Here is a 26,779-nt window from a genome sequence, read left to right as displayed (position 1 = left end):
GACAGGTAGCTCAGGGAACTTTTCCGAGCAGAGCTGTTGTTGTTGCCTCATTTGCTAGATGCTAGGGGAAGAGCACAGAGTGTATGTTTTTATGGTTTGGGGTATTTTTTTGTGTGTGTTGTTTTTAGATTTTTTTTTTGGTTCAAGTCGCAGTTGTTAACAGGACATCACTGCAAAGTGTGACTAAGCTTATACTAATAACCTTGGAGACCTGTCCTGCCCTGCTGCTTGCACAGCTGCAGCTCCCCTTAGCTGACGTGGGAATTGCTGCTTCGGAGCAGAGAGCAGCGTTCGGCCCTTGGTTCTGCGCTCTGGAGAACCGTGGAAAATAATTGGGGAGATTAAAAACAAAGCAAAAAGCAAACAAAGACCTTATTCAGATGTTTGTCAGAGATCATCAGAAGCTTCATGTTGAAAGGTCTGAATGTATCTGGTTTAACAGCAAAGTGTAATTTTTTTCTTTGAGATGTTCTCATTCCCAGAGTGTAAGTTACTCCTATATTTAATGTTATAAAGGGGTGGGGGGATGTGCAGCTATTTCTGTTGCCACAGCTACCTGTATTTTTTTTATTCCTGGGATTAGAAATCAAAGCTCTGGACAGGTGTGTGGGGTTAAACTGGATGCTGGAGCTTCTTTCAAGGCTTTACATTGTGTACCACACCTTCTAACGTTAGCATTTAGAAAAGTGTTTCTAATGCCAATCTCCTTTTTCATCAAATTGTGGTGAACTGTCACTGTGTTTTCATCCACTGTGGGGATGTGGGCCTTCGGCCCCAGGTTTTCTGTCTGAGCTTTTCTGTGCCAGGAAGATAAGGGCCAGGTGAGGGTTGCTGGCGGTCTGCGGGTGGTGGTGAAGAACAGCTCTCACTTTTAATCCCAGCAGTTGACTCTCTTGCCTGCCTGTAGTTAGGGTCAGGGTGAAACCAGAAGCCAGCCAGCTTGCCCAGCCCTGCTGGGAGCCTTGCCAAGGGTATACTTGTAAACTGGAGGAAGCGCTCACGCACATCGCCCCTCCATCCGCTGCTGAGCCAAGAAACCAGATATCTGCTGTGACTCTTGTCAGCATGGGGATCCGGCGGGGAATCTCTCCCCGCGCGGTCCTGGGTTGCTATGAATGAACCTTCATGCCGGAGCACTCCTCCTCTGAGGCCAGAGAGAGCCTCGGATATCTCTAAGTTAATTTCTCTCTCTGACAGACTCGACATCAGCTGTGCCTCAGCTTTGCCAGCTCCTTTGCCCTGTCCCTTGTGTATTTTAGTGCATGGCTGCCAAAGGCTGAGGTCCCTTTTGGCTTTGATGGTTCCCCAGTTCTAGGTCCTCTCTCAGGAATTGCTCTCAGCCTGGTGTGTCTCCACAGGTAGATGTCAGGTTAAGGACATCTGCCTCCAAAATGGTCCAGGGATGCCGTGCCAGCAGCGATGCTCACACCAGCCTGATGCAGCTGATTTAGGTTCTGGTTTGAGGAGATAACCCTGGAAGCTCTGCAGTCAGGACAAGGCACACCAGGGGACACTGAGCAACTGCATGACAGTCCCCATAATTACCAGCTGAGGAATTACAAATTAAGTAGTATATTAATATTTTTTCCTGGAAGTTGCCTGTTGCTGTGTTTGTGCTAGTAAATTAAACATCACCCAGGCACAGGAATGGGATGGTCTATCCTGTTAAACTGCTTGATCCATCTCCAGCACACTCTTAGCCTGGGCCAGATTCCACACTCCAAACCCATTGCTGAGAGCACAGCAGAAGGCAGCAGAGGTGACTCCTAAAAGACCTCATGGCAGGAGCCACCTCTTGTTGAGCATTTAGCTACATGGGCTTGACTTGGCCCTGCAGCTGGCTTCATGCACAGTCTCAGGACCCTATCGCTGTTTTGTCTAGATTAGGCGTAGGGTGCAAGTGGCTTTTCACTCTTCTGTGTGGTAATAGTGTGCAAAAGAGAAGATGAGAGTGCCTGTGGAGCTTGCTGCAGTGCTGGTAGCTGCCCCTGGGAGACAACATCTGGATATCTGCTTATAAGGTGGTCTCTTCTTCTGGAGGGCTTAAACACAGACAGAACGCCCCCCCCCCTGCGCCAGCCCTAGATCTTTGCAATGAAACTGCTGCATTTTCTTCCTTGCAGCACTAAGCTAAGGCTTGCTTTAAAAATCTGCCATCCCCTGTGCAGATCCAACCCAGCCAGATGAAGCATGCAGATTTATTTCAGGGCAGCTTTCTCTTCTCCTGGCAGCATCATGATAGCTCCAGGCTTGTCTGATCAATTCAGTAAAGCAGAATTAGTTTACCTGGTCCAACCTTCTCCAGCTAAGACCTTGAGACAGACCTTTCAAATCTACTCTAGGTGGGATTGTGGACAGTTTGTCCAAATTAAAACATGACTGGACAACATTGTAGGCTCTTCCAAGCATGTGTCTCAGCTGGGAGTGCTCTTGCTGGAGTGAGACAGCACCACAGAACTTGTGCATCCAGAAGAGCAGTGGGTCTTGTGTTTGGAGGAAGATGTCCTCCAGGCAAACACATTGAAAACATGGGGAAGAGTCAACACTACAGTTAGTGCCAGAGCAATATAACATGCTGACAAGCTGCTTGGGGTGCTGTTCTCTCTGCAAAAAAACCCAGGCCTGAATCATGTCTGCAATCAGAGCTGAGGAGTAAGGAGGTGCGAGACTGAAGAAATTAAGACTCCAGTTCATTTTTGAGGGTGTCTGGGCCCCATGACTGCTCTTATAACCCTACACACAGGCATGACAGTGTCCTCAGCTGGGCTTCTCACTGTGAGAGGGAGGTCATCCCGAGGACTGGTCAGCTGAGGAAACTAGAGATCCCACACTATTTATTTATTTATTTATTTATTATTACTGAATTTGGACTTCCCTAGGGTAGACATGAGGTCCTCCCTAAGGCAGGAGGTACAGAGAGATAGGAAGGTGGTTCTGTTTAGGCAGGGGACACATCAGGGCAGGTGATACCTCCCTTTTGCCCCCAGTGCTTAACCTGCCTTCACCTTCCCATCCAGAAAATGTCAGGGAAGAAACGAGGAGCGGTTAAGCACAAAATCCAGTATCCCCTTGACTGCTGGTGTTTCCTAATTGGAGTGTTAGTTGGGAGCCCTCCTTTTCAAACGCAAATTTTTTTCCCTCACAATTGTAATATTAATACACATCAGTGGCATGGAATTAAACAAAATAGACAGTAATTGCTGTGTCTGTCATACTAATGATTAATGGTTGGAAAGACTTAAAATAAATGTTGGACAAATACAATCTTTCAGAAGTGTATAGGCTGGTTTAATTCCTTCTATGCAGTTATTCCATCTCAAAGACTATTAAGTCTTCCTCTGTGTACTGACTTCATTTTCTAAGGTTTGCCCCTTAGTTCTTGTTTCCCACTTAGGAGGAAATTATTTTTTTCTTTATTGAAGAAAAAAAAAATCAAATGCCAGACCATAGCCTCTCCGATTGTTGAAGTGTCATGCTGCAGCCCCCCGTTATTTTGTCTGATGTGCAGAACTGAGTTGACATATGCCCAAAGGGTAGGCAAGCCCTGTCCTCTGTGGATGCAGGCAGTATGCTCTGAAACACTGCAGGGGATAAATTCATCCAAATTGTCTTATTCTTCCTGTTAGAATAATAACAACAACAACAACAACAAAATCAGCTAAAGCAATTGCAAAAGTGGTGACCAGACTTACTTAGGACTTTGCAGGATTTATTTTTAACTATTTGCTATTCTGCTGTAATTTTGATTAAATGTCTGGGTTGGCTGTTAGTTAGCTGTGGAGTTTGTTGAAATTTTTGATGGTAGATCATGACACCAGCCTGTAAATCTTGAGGTTTGTGAAATCTTTTTTAGGATTTTACTAAAATTTGAAGCAGAAGGAATGGCCTGTTAATATTTGGTTTAAAAAAAAAAAAAAGAGCTACTAATAGTTTGGTGAAAAGGTGAGGACACCCCCAATCTCCAAAAGTTGAGTCAAAAATGAGGGAGGCTTGTGGGGTGGTATCAGATGAACATCAAATGCCATGGCAGGGTCATGAGGAGTGACTGTGGCAAATTAGTCCTGTGCTGGAGCTGGGCTCCAGAAAGTTGCCCAGAGGACAATTTCAGGGTGTGCTGCAGGAAGCAACATTTTACAGGCCCTCTTTTTTTTCTTCATTATTTCTTAGCTCCCTAACATTCAGGGATCATATCTCACCACCATTTTTCAAGCAGATCTCCTCACTGTAATGTATAGCCCTCAGCAGGGATTGAGAAAAGCTTGGAGGAAGGGAAAGGGAAGAAAAATTAATCTTGCCTACAACCAGATCTGTGTAAATTTAATTGTGGCAACAGGATTAGTTTCTGCTTCAACCCATAGTATGCTTTTGTCCCAGCAATGGTACCTTTTTGTTCAAAACTAGAAGAAGGGAGTTTGTATGGTATCTTTTCAAGCATTTTGTTCACTCATTGTGAATTCTCTGCATCCTTTAAATCCAGCTTAATTTAAAATGTTGGGATTCAAACCTCATTTGGGGGATTATATGATGTAATTGGTTTGTTATATGATGAGTATTTGATGATCTTCACATTCATCATCTAATCAAGCAAAAAAAGCCATAAAATTATAATCCCAAAAGATGTTTAATAACAATTTAAACTATTGAAGGCTTTATTTAAGCACATTAGGGGATTATAAACTACTTTTTTTTTTTTTTAAATGGTGCCAAGAGGTAGATTCAAGGACTTCAAACACCTTTTAAAAAACAAATTGCCATGATTTAAAAAAATGAATGGGCCAAGGATTTCTTTCATGTAAATCCCCTAATTTAATCATTATTTTAAACTGCTTTTAAAACAATTTCCTTAAGAGGTTAAATCTTACTGAAATGGGAGACTGAGCAGAAAGCAAAAGACGTAGCTGAAAGATGTTGACTTTACAGTAAAAGTTTTTTTTTCTATTATGTATCTGGATTTTGAATCTTTATTGACCACTTGATGCCATGCTATTAAATAAGAAAACTTACAATAAGCGATATGCAATCTATTTAGCAAAGGTGTTATTTCTTTAAAAGAATTTACTGGAAGCAGGTATTTGAAGGAGGAACTTTATATCCAAATCTAGCTGAGAAAAATAGCCCAAATTTCTTCAAGGATGTTATTCTTATAGAAAAATACTATTACACCACTTAATTCTATAAGTTTTGTTTATGTACAAATATTTTACCAGCTAGCAACTTTTTAGGGTTAATGCAAGTGTATTTCATGTCTTCTCTTATCCCTTCATGGTTATGAGATTTTGCCTTAGGAGGAGTGTGGGGTTAATTTGACTCCCTGCCCCTACTCCCATGCAGGATGCTTGTCTGGGTTTGAGAAAGAGTATAGCAAGAGGGCAGATGGGTACAAAACTAGGCTGCCGAAAACATAAAAAGGGAAATAATTGGCTAAAACCAGCAAGGATTTTCTTTGCTCTCCTCTCAAGAGGGTTTGGAAGCATTAAAACAAAACACCCCCCACTGCCCCGAAAGTACAACTTACAAAGCGTATCCATCCTGCACCAGCTGATACTTGCTCTGCAAAATGCCAGAGGGCTCCTGGAGCTCATCTGTGTAACAGGGGTCATGTTTCCTATATTGGACTCAGAATGGGTGTGTGGGGGGGTGTCCTCCCCCTTTATCCCAAATACGCAAGTCTCCTCTTTCACTTGATTTTACTGTGGGCAAAGCTGCAAAAATCTTTCTTTCACATCTGCAAGACTTCTTAGTGCCAGCTGTCCCAAATTCCTGGGAAAAGCCAGGCGTTTTTAGCTTGCCTTTGGTCACCCATGAACCGCCATCCCCTCGGCTGGGAAGGTGGGAGCCCGGGCTCCTCGTGCTCCCAGCAGCAGGAAGACTTGCCAGAGCAGTGAGAAAAAGCATCCATTGAGGGTTGGTGCAGGTAACCCATGATGAGGGTCCTTAGCTTCCTTCTGCTGGTGGCGGTGCTGTGGCAGTCATCTTCAACGGGAGAAAATGGGCAGTGTTACAGAAGAAGATAATTATTTCGAGGCTCTGTCAGAATTGAATTGAGAGCTCCAGAAAGGAGGACAAACAGGATGTAGGTAACTTGGTTTAAATTAACTTCTAACCCTTCAGCCCTCCCGGATTTTGATGGAGGACACTGACTGTCAAAACCTTCAGTGTTTTCTATAATTATCCTCAAATTTATTGCTTTGAACTGCTGTCCAGCCTCCAAGGATTGATCCGTTTTCTACCATAGGTGAATTTTGCCATTTGTAAAGAAAATTGTTGGGTTTGGGGGGATACTTTTGGCAGGTCTGTTGTTCCTCCAGTTTCATGATTTCTTGGAAGGTGCATGTCTTGTGTACTGAGATCTCATGCTGTCCTGTAGATTATTTAGGTTACCAGCAGTGACCTATGCTGCAGACCTTTGGTTTTAGACCAGAAGGGAAGAATACAGGGTGCTATAGTCAGTTGGTTCAAGGAAATCAGATTCCTCACTTAGGTTCTTCTCATGTTCAGAAGTGTGGTGCAGTTACATCTGATTTTTCTCATATCTGTGATTCAGTCTCATTTCTGATGAAGACAACCATCATGTTCTCTTAAACTACATGATATGAGACGTATCCTGGGCTCCTCACAGGTCTCGGGAACAGTAGTGGTCCAGGGAAGTATTTTGGTTGAAATCAGGAGGTAGTCAACAGCTTGGGGTAAATTTTAGAGAGAGAATGTCTGTTCCCAAAGGGCTATCTTATCTTTTTTCCTATTTTCCTCAGTTTCCACCATGGAGGCACTGTTGTACCAATGTGGAAGCCACCAGCACATTAAAGAATTTGAATTATTTGGAAGTTGATGAAACACATTAGTATTTATACACCAGGAGAATTTCACATCTGAGTAGAAGCAAGGGAATACTGAAAAGTTGAAACATGATAAACATTAATTCAAATGTTAAATTACACTTGCTCTGGTTGTACTAGAACTCCTTTTGTTTGCATAAATATTCTGGGAAATGAGTTTACCAGCAAGAATGTTTGCAGTAATAAGACTTTTTAAGTCAACAGTAGATGCTTTGCTTTCTTCTCCACACTCTCCTTTCTTTTTATATTTGCAGCTGTGATATTTTGTGTGTACAGCTTCATTTTTTAAATTAGCCTCCTCCAGTCAAGGCACAGAAAGGTGTTACGTGATGTACTGTCTTTTTGCAGTCAAAGCAGACGTACGAAATTCAGTATCACATTTTGAAGAGGGAGAGGGGGAAGGAATAATCTGAACACCAATTTGTAAATCTGGAAGGATCCATGGAAATATTTTGGCAAATAATTTGCAATATGAAGTACACCAAAGGCAACAACCGTATCTTGGCAAGCAGTGGGTGAGCAGGAAATGAGGATAAATTCATGGGCTGGGTTGTTCGTTATTAGATGTTTGTTTAGCTTGTCCTCTAACACAGTTGCTACAAAAGAGCCTATGCTGATTCTCAGATATGCTTATGTATATAAGTGCTAGTGTTAATTTTTTATTGGCAATCTCCTAACTCTTGAAGGAGTTTCACAGTGCACCAGTGTAAGATAGCGAATGACTTAGGTAAAGTGCCAAAATATGAAGCACCAAACCAGTTGGGCACATATCTGATGAGATGTGTTAATCTGTGGTGTAAGATAAGCTGCCTTTCAAATAGGGTCACATTTGGAAGTGGTACATCAAGTTGTGTAAGATGCATTCCCTTGCTCTGGCATAGAGTATCCTACATCTGTTTGCCTGAACTTAACCCTTGTCTGAATGAACCACAACAGTGATAGTGTGGTGAAGGTAGTCTGTTGCTCCAGGACAGGCATGAAATGTGAGTCAGTTTTTTACTTATTTTAAAAGTTTTGTTTCCCCTTTCCTGTATTTATCTCCAGCTACACACAATCTGCAGTTGTAGCTTACATGGTTTTTTTCATTGCATATATTCAGGAAGCCCTAATTCCTAATACTAACTGGTTATGTTTACTGTCTGTCCGTGAAAATTACCCACAGAAAACTTCTTGGGGAAAGGAATTTTTTGTTGATGGAAAGTTAAAATTTTCCATGGATAATGACATCCTTTCCCCCAAAATGCTCAGCTGAAAATCCAGTTTTCAATATATGAACAGATGTATTGATCAGACTCATCTTTGCACTTCCAGCTCCTCACTCTTTAAACTACAGCAATGCTAGATATATGTGTAGAGAGAAGGTAAGTAGGCAGAAAAGAGTTTAAGTTAATATGTAGTTACCTAATTTACCTCATCTTTTGCATCATTGCCTGATTTAGACCCATAGTATTTAGTAGAGTACTTGTTTCACTTCAGTGGTGGGCTATCATTTTAATAAGGCAAAGTCTAGGAGACTTACCACTGCATCTTCTGCTTTATGAACCAGAAACTTCTGCTCAGAAAATACCTCTCAGACTTTAGGTATAGCATGAATATTCCTTTCTTGGCTACTGGTTGACCTTTTCTAATCCAGCCTGTCCAGCATAAAACATTTTGGAAATATGTTTTTTTAAAAAAAAAACCAACAAACCACCAACTTATTCCCACCGTGATGCTCTGTACCAGTGATGCAAAAAGGAAGGTAGTCAGTTTAGTGGCACTAAAGTGTTACTTGAGTCACATTAGTAAAACCAAGGTCTTCTCATGATATAAATATGCTTTCCAAGGACTTTTTTTGAACTCAGAGGGGAAATGGTGGGACTCTGACTTAGGTGACTTGCTCTATTCATTACCTATAGTCAACTTTGAAGTGAAACTCTTCTTCCTAGACAACCTGCATTCATGTCAGCCAGAGCTTTTGGGGTCCCTAGGTGATAGTTTTGGGAAGGTAAATGCCATGTTAGAATAAACTGGCTAATTAATAGATTTGTTAGCAGAACTCTACTTATTTGCTGGGAGCTTTGTGCTGATCAGGGAGTTGTGCTGTGCTTGGGTGGGAATGGCAAAGAGGATAAACCTGTGATTTCGTTGTTGAAATCCGAGCATGGATCTGTTGGTGCAGCAGGTTGTAAACCCTGGAAAGTCATAAGCTACAGTTGGGGGCAGAATAATTTTGAAGCTGGTAATAGCCTGAATCTTAGGATTCTTATGAATAAAATGCAATTTTAGTAATGTTTTCATAAACAGCAGTAATGGCGGCGTTTTAGTAAACAGTGGCATTAGTTGCATCAAAATTGCACCACATTGGCTTTTAAATTACTCCACCTGTCTGTATGAATAGGATTTTCAATGTCGAGGCACACAGACAGCTGCTGCTAATGTGTTATTTTTTTCTCCCTGTGCAGATAATGCTGGCAAATCTACAGCCATCAAGGCCTGGTTTCTGATGTAAAACGGTACCTGACCTACTGGCTCTGGTGCTACAAAAGGAACAGCTTTAATTACTAATGGCCGTGTTTTAGTTTTGTACTTGTTGATGTAAAAAATGTCATCTTAGAGCAGCGTAACCTCTGGTTCACTTCCACCGGCGATGGTACACTGGCTGCAATTATTTTCAAAATAATTTGTGTTCCTCGGTGGCAGCTTGCAATCCTGCCTTGTTAGCGCTCAGATAATTAGCAGGGGTCTGGCCCTCCAGGTCCCTCTGCCCCCACATCCCATTGGTTTCCCTGCACCTCAGAGGGCCGTACTGGGGTGAAATAGGAACTGCACATACAAATGCCACTTGATGTATTTGTAGGACCATCCCTCTCTCTTATTAGGTGCGTGTAATACCCAGGAATTCATGGGGCAAATTCTGCCCTGGGTTGTTTCCCGTTAAACCCCTGGGAAGCTAGAGGGGTTATGTGGAGGCAAAGTTGGGGCACCCTGACTCATCTCACCAGTTAGTAACTAAAGGATGCCGTGTTGGCTAATGAGGCTGATGTTCTTCTTGATGCCATTTCACGGGGTTGAGTTTGGCGGGGATGATCTGGTTACCAGCCTCGCACCAAGCTCTAAAGGGTTAAAGGCGATAATGGTGCCATTAAAAATCCAGCTTGCCAATGAGCTATTTTGTGCGAATGGTATAAATATAAGATACACTTGTCTGGCTCATTTGCAAGCATTCTTTTTGACTTCTTTCACACAACTGGTGTTTTTGTGTTTAATTTAACAAGAAATGAGTAGTAAATGAAAGCTGCTGCCTGAAATCCCACTGTGAGCGTGTTTTGCACTTGGCTCCCCAGTGGAAAGGCAATTTGTGAAATTATGTGATAGAGTAATTAGATGAAGCCAGGACTTCTGATTGTTGCCATGCTTATGTGGTAAAGGTTTGTTGGGGGGAAAAAAAACTCACCATGGATTATTACCCTGGCAAGTTGGCTCAAAGCTTCTTCATTTATTTGTAAACAGAATATTTAGTGACCGCATAGGAAGTAGCTGTAATCACCAGCTCGTAAAGAAACCACAGCAGAGCTTTTGGATTTTTACAGAGTGCTCATGTAAAATTTAAGCTGGGAGGCAGAATCCCTGTTAATGTAATTAGGATCTAATTTACCACCCTTTGCACACAGATGTAATAATGTCTAGATATTTATTCTATCTTTAAGCACATTACATATACCTCAGTGCAGCAGTTACTGAACAGAAACAGGTGTGAGCACTTTCTGGATTCATTTTTACACTGTAAACACACAGCTATTTAAGGGGAAATATTTACCAAAAAAAAATGAGGGGAAAGAATGTCTGCAAATGAGGCAGTAATGGACAGTTGCCCTTTATGTACTGATGGATTTCTCAATGGTTAAGTAAATTAAAGCAAATGCTAGAAAAATCAATAGGCTTGCAGAGTCTTGGTTGTGCCTCATAGACTTCAGGACAGAATGACAGATGTGGTGCATATGACCCATTTAAGTATTAATGCTTGGGAAATTGCCTCTGTGTGCAAGGTTATAGGCCTAGAAATATTGTTACATTAAATTACAGACAATAATATTTTTAAGTATATATGGAATTTATACGTTTCAGTTTAGTTGTTCTTTGGCATTACATTTGTCCTGGAAGATTAGTTGTGTAGTTGTTTCTCTGGAATGGTAAATCAGGTTTAAAAATGTTCAAGCAGTGAATTGTCTTTCCAGGGCTGCTGCGGACCAGTGAGCGTGTTGCATGCTACGGGGGTATGGCGAACGTGTTAAATAAGAGCCACGTAGCCAATGTGTTCACTAGCAAATGTAGCATATAAGTGAGTCTAAATTAAATATCATTAGAAGGCAGCATTCTAAATGGTGAGAGGGCTTGCACGATACATAAGATCGCTGTTAAATCGGGTTATTCTGTATGACTAAACACAAAGTAAAATACGAAGCGCGTGGTTGAGATGAGCTAAGTAAGGTAACAGCCAAGTCAAATCTTTCTTACCATCTTCTGCACGCGCCGTGATTGGAAGGGGTGAGTTTGCATGGGCGGGATGAGTAAAAACTGACCTCGTGCAGAAATTCTCCCAAAATAGAGACGTTATGATTAATCCAACTAGGCAGACGAGCTGTAGATGAGGTAGTGTTGCCATGTCTGATTTCTCACCGTACTTCCACCAAGGCAGTAGGGAAGCAGACCAAGTTCATTGTCTCTTCATGGCATCTCTGGCAGGAGGACCATGAAAATAGCTGGGACCCCTGATTTCAGTGTTGGCGTGAGGGCAGAGCTGCATGTTTGCTGTGCTTGCTGTTGGTGACAGCCTGACGTACCTTGCCAGTTATCCCGGTTTCACCCCAAACACCTGTTTCTGTGAAGGGAGTGGTGGATGCATTTTATATACAACTACTGTGTTTAATATTAAAAAGGAGCTTTAGACTTTCACAATAACATTCCCACTCCATGTTGTAGCCCTTGCATGGAAAGTGTTGTCGTATTCATTTCAAATATTAATTCTCACATGTTACTGCCATTTGTGCAACGGATACTTTTTCCTTTCCCCCCCCCCCCCCATTTTTTTTTTTCTTTTTTCATTTCTTAATTATCTCTGATATTTGAAGTTTAGGTATTGCTGTCTCCTTTCTGGCTTCTCATTTTTCTCTTCCTTTTCCCTAAAGCACCAAAACTCACCAGGGAATAAAACAAAGCATCTCCACAGGGTATAAGGGCTGCACACCGCTACTGGGAGTGCTGGTGAAATGATGACATTGCAGAAGGGCACATTATTACTTTTGGGCCAGTTGAGGACGTATTTGCGTATTGAAGCTGGATGAGAGTGACTGGTGCTGAAGGCTGTCAGGCCAGGGCTGAGTGATGACAGACCCTTTTCATTTGCCTGCATCTAGCTTCATTGCTATGGTGACAATATGCGGCGATGAAAGTTGTCTCTGAGGGTCAGACAGCGTCTTCCATGGTTGCCGTAGCCGGCAGCATCTTTGCAACAGCGTGTTTGAGCTGCTGATGGCCCTTGGTGTCAGGGTGGCACCAAATCTGTAATGACAGAAACTCCATGCAGGTTTTTGGGTACGTGGGGAAATAGGTCCTGGCACCATTGCCAGCCTCAGCATCTTCTTGCATCGGTGACAAATATTGTCTTTACCTGTTTTAGTTATTTTTGTGTGCCTTGTGGTGGATTTCCTTGATTTATTTTGTGTGACATCCAAGCTACGTAAACTGGCACTTACCTGCACAGCAGCACAGAATGGCCATGATCCTCCTCCTGCTGCACGTAAAGCAAACATATTAATCAGCATATAGGCGATGACCACTTTTGTTAAATATATTTGTGAGAGGCCCTGGTGAATGGGCTCTTTTGTTCCCGGCCAAACCAGAAGGGATCAAAGGTCAGCAGGAACCCAGAAGCCATCAGTCAGGGCAGGTTTTGCTGCATCCCAGGGTTGTCAGCTCCCTAGTCACCCCTGGCAACCTGGGCTGCCGTCCGCTTGCCTTCTCCACCGCCTGGCGCAGAAGCAGAGCATCCAGTCTCCCAGTCACCATAAAAAGATGCTGACATAAAGTCGGCATTTGAAACACAGCATGAGCACTGCCATGCACCTCTTTGTTACTGAAGTAATTTGAGAGCGAGATCAGAAAAAAGATACATTGGCTTGGTAGCAATTGTTTTGCAGTGTTCATCTTTAGGATGCATTTTAAGGCTGCAAATTCATTTTTGGAATAGTGGCAAATGCCAACTCAGAATGAAGTGGCAACACGCTACTGAAACATGCTTCTGTGCTTTTGAATATAAAAGTTCACTTTTAAAAAAAATTCTGGTATGGCATTTATTTCCTTTGAGCAGATCGATTTATTCCCCCCCCCTCCCCCCCCCCGTGATGTTAAAGTACATTTGACAGTAATCAGTTTATCCTTCTTAGAAGCCATGGTAAAAGGCATAGTTGCTGAGTCAATTCACTCCCTTTACTTCCCCTATTGAGCCTTAATGTATCCCAGTCCCCACCCCTTACAGTGAAAACATCATCAATTATAGGGCTGACAGGAGCCTGGGACTTGGTGTAAGTTGCTCGTTGGGGTTATTCATCTTACACCAAAAAAAATGTCACTCAGCAACATTCATCACTTCCCCCTACCTAAAATGGTGGAGTAAATGGTGGGATGAATTATCAGAGGGGGAAAAAAAGGGGGGAAATGAGTTTGAATACATCAGAGGTAATGTTGGGGCTCATATGGCAGGAGAAATAGAGCCATCAGCTGACAAGCAAGCTTCCCACTGCAGTTTAATATTGCCGCTGAAGCTGGAGGGAGGCTCAGTTATCCTTCAGCCAGATGCCTTACGGTGCTGCTTCTCGTGGCCTGACCTGCAAGACCTTTTCTATTTTGGCACCCATGTTGGAAAAGCAGCTTCAGTGCTGCTGCGCGGAGGTGTGCTGGGCACCCGACCTTCTGTCAGCTCTTCAGGGTGAAATACATTTCGAATGCTACTCAGTTTGCTCCAGTTTGATCCCATGATATGTGTATTTGTTCTAAACACCCTGAATCCCCTCTGGTGGGAAATATTTCAATGCAAGGTCTTTGTTTTCAAATGTGATATGGCAAACCTTTTTCTCCAAAACCTTCAGAAATACAAAAGCACGGAATAAAATGTGATTTGTTACGATCACCTCCCCTCCCAACAAAACAAAGCAAAAAAAGCCCAGCCAGCCAAGCAAATCCAAACATCAAAACCTCAAACTTTGGGATTATTTAAATTTTCAAAGTTATCTTGAACAAAAAAAAAAAGGCTCTGCTTCCCTTTGCCCCAAAATCTGATGCAGTCATGATAAGGCAGGAGAAATTTCCTTAGCCATACACCTGGCTTGTTTTTATGCCCAGTGCTGCGATTAGATGGTTGTCTAAATAAACAGAGATTAGATGGAGGACTTTATCTCAAAGCTGGCACTGGTTATCACACTGCTTCCTCCCACTCCCTCCCTCCGATTGTGAGTTGTATAAGAAGACTTAGCAAGCATAACTTAGAGCCGATAACCTTTGAATGTTAGTTCAAGGAAGCTGTGCCATAGTAACAACAACAACAAAAAAAAGTCATACAAACTTCATCGTAGCCTATTCAAACAAGTGGTAATTTCACCATAACACTGACTTAAAAGAAGAAATACTTGGTAAACTTTTTGCTCCAAGAGCTCTATTTGAGTTTGGCCTGATCAATAATTTTAATATTTGAACAGTAGTAAAAGATGCCAGGAATGAACTTATGTTTGTTCTTCAAATCATCTCTCTACTGGGGGTCTTATTTTTAACTTGCTTTAACAAAGGGAAGCTGTAATGTTTCATTTGGACAAATTGCTCCAGCCCTGCAATTGGCGGTTGAATTGATCTTGACGCAGCCCTGGAAGAAGCCACTGTTGACATTTGCATTTGATGGTAAATGACATATATACATATATATATATATATATATATATACACCCAACACAACACATAAAAAGAGGCTGCCAGGTAACAAGTGACTTATGGCCATCTGTAAAAGCAAACAAGCAAACTCCTTGTGGTTCTGCTGGGTGTGAATTCAAAATATATCTTCTCTGAGCATATCTCGGCGTGCTGATGGGCGACGTACAACATGCGAAGAGGAGGAGAAAGGTCTTCAGGGTCCTTGTGACACGCCTTCCAAAAAAAACCCCCCACAACCAGGGAGAGGAAGGAGGGGGAAGGCGTCCACACGCTACCGCAAGGCAATGTCATAATGATGTTGGGAAGCCAACTCAGAGCGAGCAGGCGAGCACGGGCATCTCTGCCCTTGTCGTTCGGATTACCATGGTGCCACGCGCCCAGTTACACAATGCGTAAAGGCGAGGGTTATTTCTAGGACAGATAATTGAACATTAATACTCATTGACATTGTCGTAGGAATGATATGTCAAGCTGACAGGGTCTATGTGCTTACATCTGCTGATCGGCTGCAGACGAAGGGGATGTTTGGCAGATCAGACCCGGGGCCTCGCCGCCACTGAGCCAGGGATGATACAGCCATTAATCATGAGCTGCCATCTTGGGCTACCTTCACAAAAGCAATAGTCAGGTCCCTGCTTTTGGGGGTGGAAGGCGTAGTTTGGAAAACTGTATCGACCCCCTTCCGTGCATGCACGCCTCTGTGTGCATGAAGATGTATGTACATGTATAAGATGTATTAAACAAGAGCATCCTTAATGCTGCGTACGCATGAGTGCTGCCGTTGGCTGAGACAACTGTTTTCAATCTACTAACGTAAAAATAAAAGGAAGTGGAGTAGATGAGAAGTTCTTCGGAAGCATTGAGATCATGATCAAGTTTGATGAGGTGTTTCTGATTATCTCTATCTTAGGAATTAACTGACATAAAAACGGTAGCAGAATTAGCATCTTTTTTTTAGCATCTTTCTTGTGTGTCTCTTCTTCTGGATGTCAACAGACCCTTCAAGGCAGCCTGCTATAGATAAAGTAGTTACATTGCAATCACTCTTGTCCCCTTCCAACCAAAATCCCACAAATGGTGCCTTTCAATATCATTTTATAACAAGTCTTCGGAGAGCTAATGCCTTTGTCACAGTGTTTCTACAGACAGAGTTTGCTGCACAAGTAACTGTTCAGAGGAATGAGAAGCAGACAGAAAACAATTACAGGGGCCTCTGACACCAGAGTCAGTTCTACTTTCTTAAAATAGGGCTAAACATCATGTTTGTAATGTCTTGTGTATAGTTTGGCTCTGCATAAAATGCTATAAAATAGGGCCCTTGAGAACATCCATTTTCACATTTTGGTTAACATCACAGATTTTAAAAATCCCAGTTGCACCGAAGCCATGAAATAAAGCTTTCATCTGTAAAGATCTAGTTTCTCTTTGTTATTAAAATAAATGAAGCCATTAAACAAAATATATGCATATAATAGTCAAGTTCATCATTTCGTATCATCAAAATGATAAATATGATTTTTTTTTTTAATTGGAGCAGTCATCTTAGAAAGGTTCATGTACAGAACAAGATCAAGTGTGCCTGGTTGCTCTTTCTTACTTTGTAACTTGTTAGTGGTGACATTTTTTTGTCTTTAGGTACTTTCATTTAGGTCTTTCTAAAAGAAATGTGGAGTTCTGTTCAGAAAGAAGGGGGAGGCAGAGAGGGGGATTTTAAGCTTGGCATTGAAAAGAATAATTGATTATATGTTATTATCCTTGCAAATTATTAATGGCCATCACATCATAAATGTGCTGAAAGCAGCATGCCATCTCAACGCTTTTGCTTCCAGATGCATTGATTGTCTCTTTTATGGTAGTATTTATGGAGGCATCCACATGTGTGTGGTGCTTGATGTGTTCAGACTTCGAAGGAGACCAGGCAAGAGAGGATGGAGAGGATGCTCAGGCTGGGGATGGGGTGGGCACTGCCTTCTTGTAGCTGCCTGTCTTTGCGTTTTTGAAGAGCCCCTTCCAAAAACCCTTCTCCTGGACTTGTCCATCCATAATCCTGTAGAAGACACTCACCGATGGTCTCGCCTTACAAAGATGAGGACATATCCTTCAGGTACCGCAGGCTTTGGACAAGTTTGCCACAGTGAATTGCCTTATCTAAAGTTACACAGTCACAGACAGGTTTGCCATTTCAGGGCCCATGTGCCCCCCAAGCCCCAGGAGGTGCCTCACTCCATGAATATTCCCACTGAAATGCTAAGTTCAGTTCCACCAACCCTCTGTGAAGAAGGATACAGTTTGGTCTTTAGAAGTTTTTGAAGCCAGGCAAAATCAACAGAGAGCTGCAGTGACTTTGGGGGGAAAAGGTTATTTTTTATGGGAGAACCCCCTCAGTCTAAGCAGCTTGCTAAGAGGGGAGAGTCATATCCTGGAGACTGTCCAAGCCTTTTTAATGAGGTTTTTATAAGGACAGAAATCAGTACGTAGTGAACTTGTGGACAAATGCATGTTAATTTAGGGTTGAATCTGAAGATTTGGAGGAGAATTGGGATGTGCTTTTTCCCAGCTCTCGGGAGATCTGAATTGCACTTCTTTTGGTGCACGTCCTTGAGCATATAAATATCATCCTAGGAACTCATGTCTGTTTTATTCTTAAATTCATTAGCATTATCAGCTGGGTTTCTTTGCTAAGCAGGGTAAATAATTAATTAGATCAGTTGTTTTCTTTTGGAGACTTCTTAATTCATCTCTCGGAGTTAAATTTAGCCCAGGCTGGTCAGAAACTCTGTGTTTCTGCACAGGTCTACACCCTGAAGCCAGTCAAAGGGATTTCACACGCTAAATGGGTGTAGATAAATGAATTATTTAGTCAGAAATCAGAATTGCTTAGTTAAGATACTGAGTTAAAATCTGTCTGTATTATTTATATATGCGATCTTACTGAACTTGGGCTATTTTAGCAGAAGGGAACTCATTAGAGCTAAGGAATGAAGGAGGTGATTTATGAGGGACACTCGTTTTAAAGGTAAAAATAATGGAGAGTGAACTTATGGGGATGTAAAAGCTGGGATGGATAAAACAAGAGCACCTGAAATAGCTTGCTGGATGTTGGGAAGTGAAGCCCAGCTCTAGCCCAGGTAAATTGCATTTGAATTTCAACCTCAGATCTGTGTGCACTCCTCTTTGGCAGATGTTGAATTGATAATGCCTGTGTGTTAAAGAATTCTGATTGTTTCTTTTGCCACCTTGCAGCTTATGAAAATGCAAGTAGACCTGCCTAATGAATATTAATAAGAGTAATGGCTGTGTAACATACAAGCCTGTGGCTCTTTGGAGCTCGGATGGGGTTAGTTGGAGGATTGTTGTAGCTGGGAATTTACATGCTTTTTAAGAATAAACTTCCCAAATGCTTTTATATTCTCCTTTAAAAGCTGATGTTTGTTAACAGTGGCATGCTCATGAGTGCATGTTTTTTTTTTTTTCCCTTTCCCTCCCTAGATACATAGTGAGATTAATACTACAGACAAGATGTCCGTGTTTTTTAAAACAAGATAATTTATAAGATAAGGAGAGGAAGAGGCCCCATCTCTTAAATCTAACTTCAGTCTAGGGTTAATTGTATCAATAGCAATAGTTCATTTTATTTTCCTTGTTTATTTTTGCTCTTTGCCACACCCCATTCTCCCAGGCAGCCGTGGCAGTTGTAATGGGGCAGCGAAACGACACTGATGAATTCTGGATCTCCAAACGTCCTGTGAGGCTTTGAAGTACATTTCATGCAGTTAGTGAATAGGGCAGCTCATTTGGCCCATCGATACAGACCTCACACATGACAGTATAGTAGCAGGGAGAAGGCATTGTGGAGTGGCTGGATGAAGGGAAGGCTCTGAGGACCCGACTCTTCAGCCAGAGCCACATGGGCAGATGCTGCCACCTCATTAGAGCTCCCGGTGAAGCCAACCTGGTGTCAGGGTTTGGGAGCGATGTTGGCAACTTCCCTCTGTTTTCCAGATCTGCTGGAGCAATCCTCTCCAGACCGTCATTTACTCACTTGTAAAAATCCCCATTACAAACCTTTCTGCCTGTGTCATGGGTCCCATTTGATCTGCTCTTCTTCTCCCAGATCCCACTCCCAAAGGCTGCTAATTATGCAAAAAGCCAAAATGCCTTTTTTAATAACTTCCTGCTCATTGAGAGCTGCAGGGACAGACTTGAAAAGGAGGACTCGAGTGGTTCAAAACTCAAAAGGCAAATAAAATCAGAGGGATATTTATTTGTTATTAAAAAAACTCCACCTCGTCTCACTAGTAGGGACCTGTGCCTGACTTTTGTGTTGCTGCATGGGGTGTTGTTTTGCAGAGTGGTGGTTTGGGGCATTTCCTGGTGCTTGCAACTGATGCCATCATGAGAGAGGGTTTGTACATGTTCCAGGTCTGGAGATACTCTTGGAGGGTTTCATGAAGACTTTGGTGAGGAGGATTTAATCAAGATTCAGTGATTAAGATGCCTCTGCATCATCATTGCTGCCAAATATGTAATAAGACTTACTATGCATTCACTTTACAAGTAAACTTTTTCTTTCTAGAACTTCTAAACATGAGGAAAGCTCCCAACTTTCAAAAGAGAAACACATCAACACAGCACATTCCCCTTTTGCAAAAGGCCTTTTCTTTCCCTTCCCTTACAAAAAGGCTTTTTTTTTTTTTTTTTTTTTAGCCAATATAAGGAGAGAGGGAAGAGGGGGAGAGTCATTAAAATGCAGTTCTTTCAATTACGTCCCATTATTTGTCATCTTTATTGCTTTTCTATAGTTTTCATTGCACCTTTAATAGTACGCCTGGTCAGAAAAGGTGAGCTGGAATGTGAACACACTTGGCTGCCGCTGCCAGTGCCTACGAGCTGTGCTCGAATCCCCGTCCCTGTAGATTTTAATGTCCCCGCAGACTGCTGGCAGCCTGCTTCCAGCTGTGGCAGGCATGATGCAGTGAATTGCTTTTGAATGTTCTTTACTCAAATAGGCAGTAATTACAAGCTTAAAGAGGTTTAGTGGTCCAGTAAACTACATAATCACCCCTGAATTAGCCTGGGCTCATCAGTTGCAGTCCAGCAACCTCAAGACTGCTGTTTGTATGCAGGCTTTATCACGTAGCAACCTGAGCAGCAGGTGTGGAACAGCAAGAATTCCCCATAAACACAACTGTCTACTGGGGACAATGATCTCTAATGAGATGAGGCTACAGCATCACTGTAATTTAAGTGGGAAAATTAACGCCAGAGAATGCGTGCTACTTCCAAGAGTCTCTGCTTCTTTGGAGAATGGTGGTGTTTTGCTGGCTTGGGGTTTTTTTTCTTTTCCCTCCTCATTTTTTGTTTTTTTCTTCACGGATCTTTAAATGCATCTTTTTTTTATGAAGAACACATTGTGTTTTTGCTTATAAGTTGAGTGGGCTTTATTCTTTTACAAGGATATGTTGTGAATATTTAATGGTGGACGGGGCATCTGTTCAAGGACTTTCCATGCCAACAAAGCAGTGTTGCAAAATTGCAGCTTTATCTTTTCATTTCCTTCCTCAGTGGTGGGTTGTTTGCTTTTTTTTCAAATAGAAATTTTTTGTATGTAAAACCCCCCTCATCTTGTCGTTGAAGATTGGCACCTTGACTTGGTGGTTGCCTTGAATTCTCATTGCGTGACTGGTTGGTCCCTCCATGAAAATAGGTGGCTGAGCTCATGGCAGGAGGCTTCCCAAATTACTTGGTGGCTGCTCCCAAGGGTGCTGTCACCTCAGGAAACCTGCCTAAAGCTCCTGCTCCATCCTAAAGCTTGCAGTTGATATTAAGGACCTGACTGAATACAGCAACCCTCTATTACCCTGGTTCCTCCAGTGTGTAAGGTAGGGAAGGTAGGCATAGGGGGTCATTTTTATCCTTCACTTACAGAGGGAGCGGCTGATGTACTGAAGGCAGTCTGAGAAAGAGAGCAAAAAGCATAAATAAAAGCTTTTGACTTACCTCTGTGGGATTACAACCACCAGCCCTGGCATTTCCCAGGGATTGCAGTTATTTCCGAGCCCACCTGTTTAGAAAGTCATTTGAGGTAGATAAGGACAGTGACTTATTGCTGAGAAAAGGCTTCTGGTTAGGGGATATTTACCTGAGCTAATCTGTTTTAGGCTGGCTCTAAAAACAACAGCAGCACTTTTACAGAGTTATTAGGTAGTCAGGATTTCCTTTAGCATGCCAGGGATGGGCACATTTTTAACTCTTTCCCAAAAGCCACTCACCTAGGAAAGGCTGGGGTTCACCTTCCTACCTTACCACGACCACCTGATAAAGATGCTGGCTTAACTGGAAAGAGTTTCAGTGATGTGAATTTTAACTCTAACATGTTTGTAAGTTGGATGATGCATTTCCTTGGTTTCTTTGGTGTCACTTGGATGTAATGTTTCCTTGGCTTTGGCTGTGTGCTGTGCTGAAGAGAGTTTTGCTGATCATTTGGATGCAATTTTTTTTTTAATTACCCTGTCCTTGGTTATTTTTAGACTATAGTAGAGGGGAAAAAAAATTTAAAAAAATAAAAACAGGGCAGAGTATGGGAAAGCACACGGCCTGTGTCACATTAGCACAAATAATCTTGGTGCTAGAGCAAAAAATCACTTCTTAAGTGTATTAAGAGAAGCTAATGTATGTGTGCAAGCACTGTGTGTGTGTTTCTGCATGCACATACATACAGGCACTAAAGGAATGTTTAACATGGGAAAAGCTCTACTCAGTTACCCGGGTATGGCGTGGGAGTGTCTGCATAGACTCAGCTTAAACTGAAAACTGGTAGGAGCCAGAGTAAGCTCCAAACAGTGAGGTCTATCAGTGTGTCTCCAAAAGGAAATAGCAGAAGCACCATTGCTTGGACTACCTAAAGCTCAACTGGAAAAGGCAGTGGGTAATAATATATGGTATGGAAGGAATAATATTGTAGAAGCCAGGGGATGGATTAGACGACTTAAAAGGTTTTTCCATTTTCTGACTTCTGTAATATCCTGTGCAAGGGATGATCTGAACTTTTTTTCCTTAATGAGTGCACGCATTATGAGTAATTTGATGGGGCCACCAGAGAAGTATTGGCAGTGCATCCCAAGCCATACCATGTCTCTCCATCAGCCTTGGAAAGGATATTTATGTTAGTGAGTGCCAAAACATGTTCACAGACAGCTCTTGCAAGAAAATTATTTACAAAAGGGCAAATGGGAAAAAGAGAGAAGCACAGAGCATTTTTTTCCCCGGCATAACTTCTTCATTAAAAAATGTCACTGTTGCCAGTACCTCTTTCCCCCCTTGTAACCCTCCACAAGTAAAACATCTCTTCTTACCCCCCTGCCTGCAAAACCAACCCAACCCCTGTTTAATCAGGTTGTGCTGTGAACACATGTTCAGATGTTAAAATTTTGGGGGTATTGCCTCTGTAACTTATGCCCTGTGTTTGCCTTGGGAGAGTCAGATTCTGCCTCCTTTCCTCACCTTTTATTTTTTGGCAGAGTTGTCAAAGCAGCCTACAAAACCTTTTGTAAGGGCAGCAATGGGCAGTGTCTTAGAGCCCCATTACATAGGAATGGGCTGATGCAGAAGTCAAGCAGCAGCATATTGCCTCACTGAAGCGATAAAGGGATGCAGCATCTTGTCACGTTGCATATTTTGATGCATTTTTAACTTTACAAGACTGAGTATGCCTGTTGATTTTGTGTACACAGTTTGCAGTTCAATAACTCTAGCAGCACCAGGATTTATTAACAGTAATGCTATGAAAAAAATCTTACTGCAGGGATATTAAACTATTATAATAAGTTGAGGAAATATTTTCTTTTGAAAGAGGAAAAGGCTGGCTTTGTCTGCAGCATGACCATGTCATATGGACTGCGTTTTCTTGCTGCGCTGAAAAAGCAACGAGGAGTTTTAAATGCCAAAGCCAGCTCACACTTCAACAGCATTATCAGGCTGACTCACTGCTCTCAGCCAAGGAAAAGACTGTGCAAACTTTGCACAGGCTTTTTTCCTCCCAGCCTCATAGATGCGTTTCTAATAAAACAACTTCCTTCTTGGTGTTTAGTATTTCCTCCAACGTGCAAGCCAGTCCCATGGGATAAACAGGATCAAGTTTTCAGCTTCTGAATTTTTTCTTTTCCCGCCTCCCTAGCAGGTCACCTCAACTTGGCAACTTTTTACGGCCTCGCCTGAATATAAAGCAGGTTGCAGGAATGGTCTATAAACTGATTCATGCAGCCTGCAAAATAGGCAAGAGGACTCAACGTATTCTATTTATTTCTCCCTCTAAATACACCAGTGGCCGATGAAGAAAGCAGGTTGCAATCTTATGACTTTACGGATAGCGATCCAACCATTTTCTGGCTACTTTGCAAATGCAGGAACCCCCGTTATTCTTTCAGAGGCCAGCATGTGTGAGGATCCAGGACTAGACTGCTATAAATTCAAGCTCTGTTCTTAGACTACACCATGCACTGCTTTTGTAATGCAAATGGCAGGCACAAAGTGTCCCTTTGATAATGTGCAGTCAGGAGACAAAAAAAGCATTCACTGCAACAGTAAAACTAATTCATAAAGCTGAGAGACAATAGGAAAGCATTATGGATATTTAAAAAAAAAAATAATTCTCGTAGATCAACTTGATCACTAATGTAAACAGTTCAAATGCAAACCAAGAGGAGGTAGGGGAAGGAGAGAGACCCAAACGGCTGTGCTGCTGCTTTAGCTAATCCTCGAAAAGTTTGGGTAAAGCAAGGATTTAGAATTCGGCATAAAAAACAAGGTGCGATTTGTCACTGGAGGACTGAACCTGGGGCTTTATTCTGGTTACTGAGTTAGGTGTGGGCTGGGTTGCTCTTCCAAAACAAGAAAATCATAGTGGGTTTTTTTTATTTTTATTTTGAGGTTAGAAAACAGTTAATAGACCCTCCTGAGGGCATACATTTTGGGGAGGTAGTTTCTCTCTATCACCTACCAGAGTTTAGCTCAAGGTCATCTCGTCTTGGTGCATTATGCTGAGCTCTGGAGGAGGTGAAGGGCTGGAGGAAGGGGATAAAAGGACTTCCGAAATGTTTCTCCCGGCATGGTCAGCCAAGCAGCAGCGCTACTGTGATAAGGGTGATGCTGGACGGTTGCCACAACATCCTTACAATGTAATGTGCAACCTTTTGCTTGGAGATTGCTCCTGCTACTGTGCTGTGGTAGGGCTGGTTGGCAGTGTTGGTGTTGAGGCGGTTCAGTGGCACGAGGAATTAGTAGTCGGGGGGTGAGAAGGGGTGGTTTTGCCCCCCATTATCTCAGCAGTAAACTCTGGGCAGGATTATTTTAATATTTTTCTGCCACCATTACCATGTGCCACTACGGCAGGCAAGGCAGAGAGGGAGGATGGAGGGAGTGTTATTGATACCAGGTTACAGATAAGATAAAGTCTATCTCTGTCCTGGCATCCAGCATTTGCAGCCTGGAATGGAAGATTTGAGGAAAGGAGTACATTTGGGAGAGGGGTATCATTAAGAGACAAACTTGAACGCTTTCCATTTCTATCTATTAGAGACTTTACTCACCGGGCTGTAGTCAAAGGTGGTAAAAAAAAAAAAAAAAAAAAAAGTCTTATTGTTTGTTTTGCTAAAAATGATCTGGGCTGCATTAAAAAGGGCCTTTTATTAAGACTGCTGCTCTCTCTATACCATTCATAAAACAGTGACAAGAGAATATGATGGAAAGTTACATTTTTCTCTCTGTCATTTTGATTTCTTTGTTACTGCTAAAACGACTGCTCTGACTCATATTTTGCATAGTTATTTTTACATTTTCAAATGTTCCTTAACTGTTCATATTACCCTGGGCAAATCCCCTAGGGATAATTTTCATTTGCATGCAGACTTTGATGGTGTTATTAAGCAATCACTTTCTGTACTAAGTCATTATTAAAAGTAATACCACAGAGCCTCAAAAACACATTAATGGTGCCAAACAATCCACATTTCAGCGCTAGATTTATGGGAAGGGAAAAGCACTAGGTCTCATACTGTTCAGTGGATGCTGCTCTGTAGTGCTGTAGCAGCAGCAGGCATGATCAGAAAATACCAGAGCCAGATTCAGAGCCCTTATCTGTTGTCAGCCTTACTCTTTCAGATGCCTCTTTTTTTTTTTTTTTTTTTTTAACCTGCCTGCTTCCTACTTTTTTTTCCCCTTGGATTTGCCCTTTTCCTCTGGCCTTGGCAAGAAAGCCTGTCTGCAGTCTTCCAGTATACACAAGCTGGGCTGGTTCTGGGAAGGAGGGTCAACCTTGCCATCTGTAATCACTGTTTTATGGCTTTCACTCGAGGTGTTAATGCAGATCAAATGGAAAACACTCCAGCAAGAGCGTTACAGCTTCTTGTGCTGCCCTGCATACGGTCCCAATCGTTAATTCTGATTATAAGACCTAAAGGTAATTCTGTTTGCTCTCCTAATGCATTGCAGCTCTCCTGGTGGTCCGGCATCGCTTTTCTCCAATTCCCATCTTGATCAATTGTTTGCAAATAATTAAGCTTTTAAGAGATAATGGTAGGAGCTAATGTACACAACAAAGTAAGGGTCTCAAGTCACTGTTTATTGAACAGTGGTACAATTTGCTTTGATATCCCAAAGTGATCCAGAGTGATAGGTAGACTTGCCAACTGGAGTCAGTGTTTTCTTTTTAGACACACACTTCCATATATATTTATATATGTATATATTTATATGATTCATAGAATCATAGAATATCTCAAGTTGGAAAGGACCCATAAGGATCATGAAGTCCAGCTCCATGTTTCTCACAGGACTACCTAAGACTAAAGATTTGACTTAAGAGAGAGATATTTTTCATATATATATATTTATATAAATTTTATACATATACACACTAATATACATATATATGTAAATATATATACACATATCTCTCTGAATGTGTCTTTATCCCTTTAAACAATCATTAGAAAGCTTCTGGAAGACACCTGTCATTATTACACGGGTGAAATAAAGACCAACATCAACAGCTTCGACTGAATTTCTGATTTCTTTATAAAATGGCAGTTCTCAGGGTTTCCCTCTTTCTCTCTGTTGCAATGTGATGTCTGCCTTTGCCTGTAGCACAGGCCTGCCTAGCCCTGTGGGTGGGAATGCAACAAGGCTTTGAATGTTTTTATAGCAACCTAGCCTGTGGCATGCTGATTCTTTGTCAAGTCATTTTTATTTTTTTTTTTTAGCCTACAAAGGAACAACTCATACGAGCCACAGAAAGCTTATACAATAAGGATGCCCAGCATTTAGGGTTATTTTAAACCACACCAAATCATAGTTAAAAAGCCTGCTGCATTGTGAACCTTTATCTTAGAGGGATTAGCTACATGAAGTCCCAGTCTGTCATGTGATTATAGCAATGATAGATTTATCAAAATTAAAAGTTTATGCTGTGCTAAGATATATTAAAAAAAAAAATATCAGATGACCTTAAACATACCACAATTTGAGGAATTTGGGGTTTGGGACTTTTAAAGCAATTATTTTTACAGTGACTGTATTATTCTGATGGCTAATTTTATCCAGTCTTGTCTATTTGGAAAAAAGTCCAGAACAATTGAAAATTGCTTAATGGAGACAGAGTTCTCAATTCCAATAGCTAGAGGCAGTCTAGTAATTATTGCTTGCTGCATGAAATTAGACACAGTTTGTTCAATTACTTAAAATTAGATCACATGTAAGGTGGCAAAGTGAAATAAGAAAAAAAAGAATAACTTTGTCCTCGCTTGATAGCAGAGTAATGAAATGGGAAGTAAGCTGTAAAGATGAAAATGTTACAAATCATCTCTGTAAGGATTTTTTTTTTAAGAGAACAGAAATGTTATGTTCAGATAGATGGACATAAGTCAAGTAGAACTGTTCGTTGTGGATGAACGTGTATACAAGACGAATGATAAAATTAATGCCATATT

At 41.8% G+C, this 26,779-nt stretch overlaps 1 protein-coding gene across 5 annotated transcripts in view; it reads left to right on the top strand.

The window, feature by feature from the left end:
* The window catches only part of MEIS1 (Meis homeobox 1), a 109,220-nt gene that overhangs the window by 57,367 nt on the left and 25,074 nt on the right, over positions 1 to 26,779 (top strand). The window lies entirely within an intron of this gene.

Source organism: Athene noctua, chromosome 1, assembly GCF_965140245.1.
Source record: "Athene noctua chromosome 1, bAthNoc1.hap1.1, whole genome shotgun sequence".
NCBI classification, from domain to species: Eukaryota; Metazoa; Chordata; class Aves; order Strigiformes; family Strigidae; genus Athene; species Athene noctua.
The sequence above is the reverse complement of the archived record's forward strand: the minus strand, read 5'-3'. Positions and strand labels throughout refer to the sequence as shown.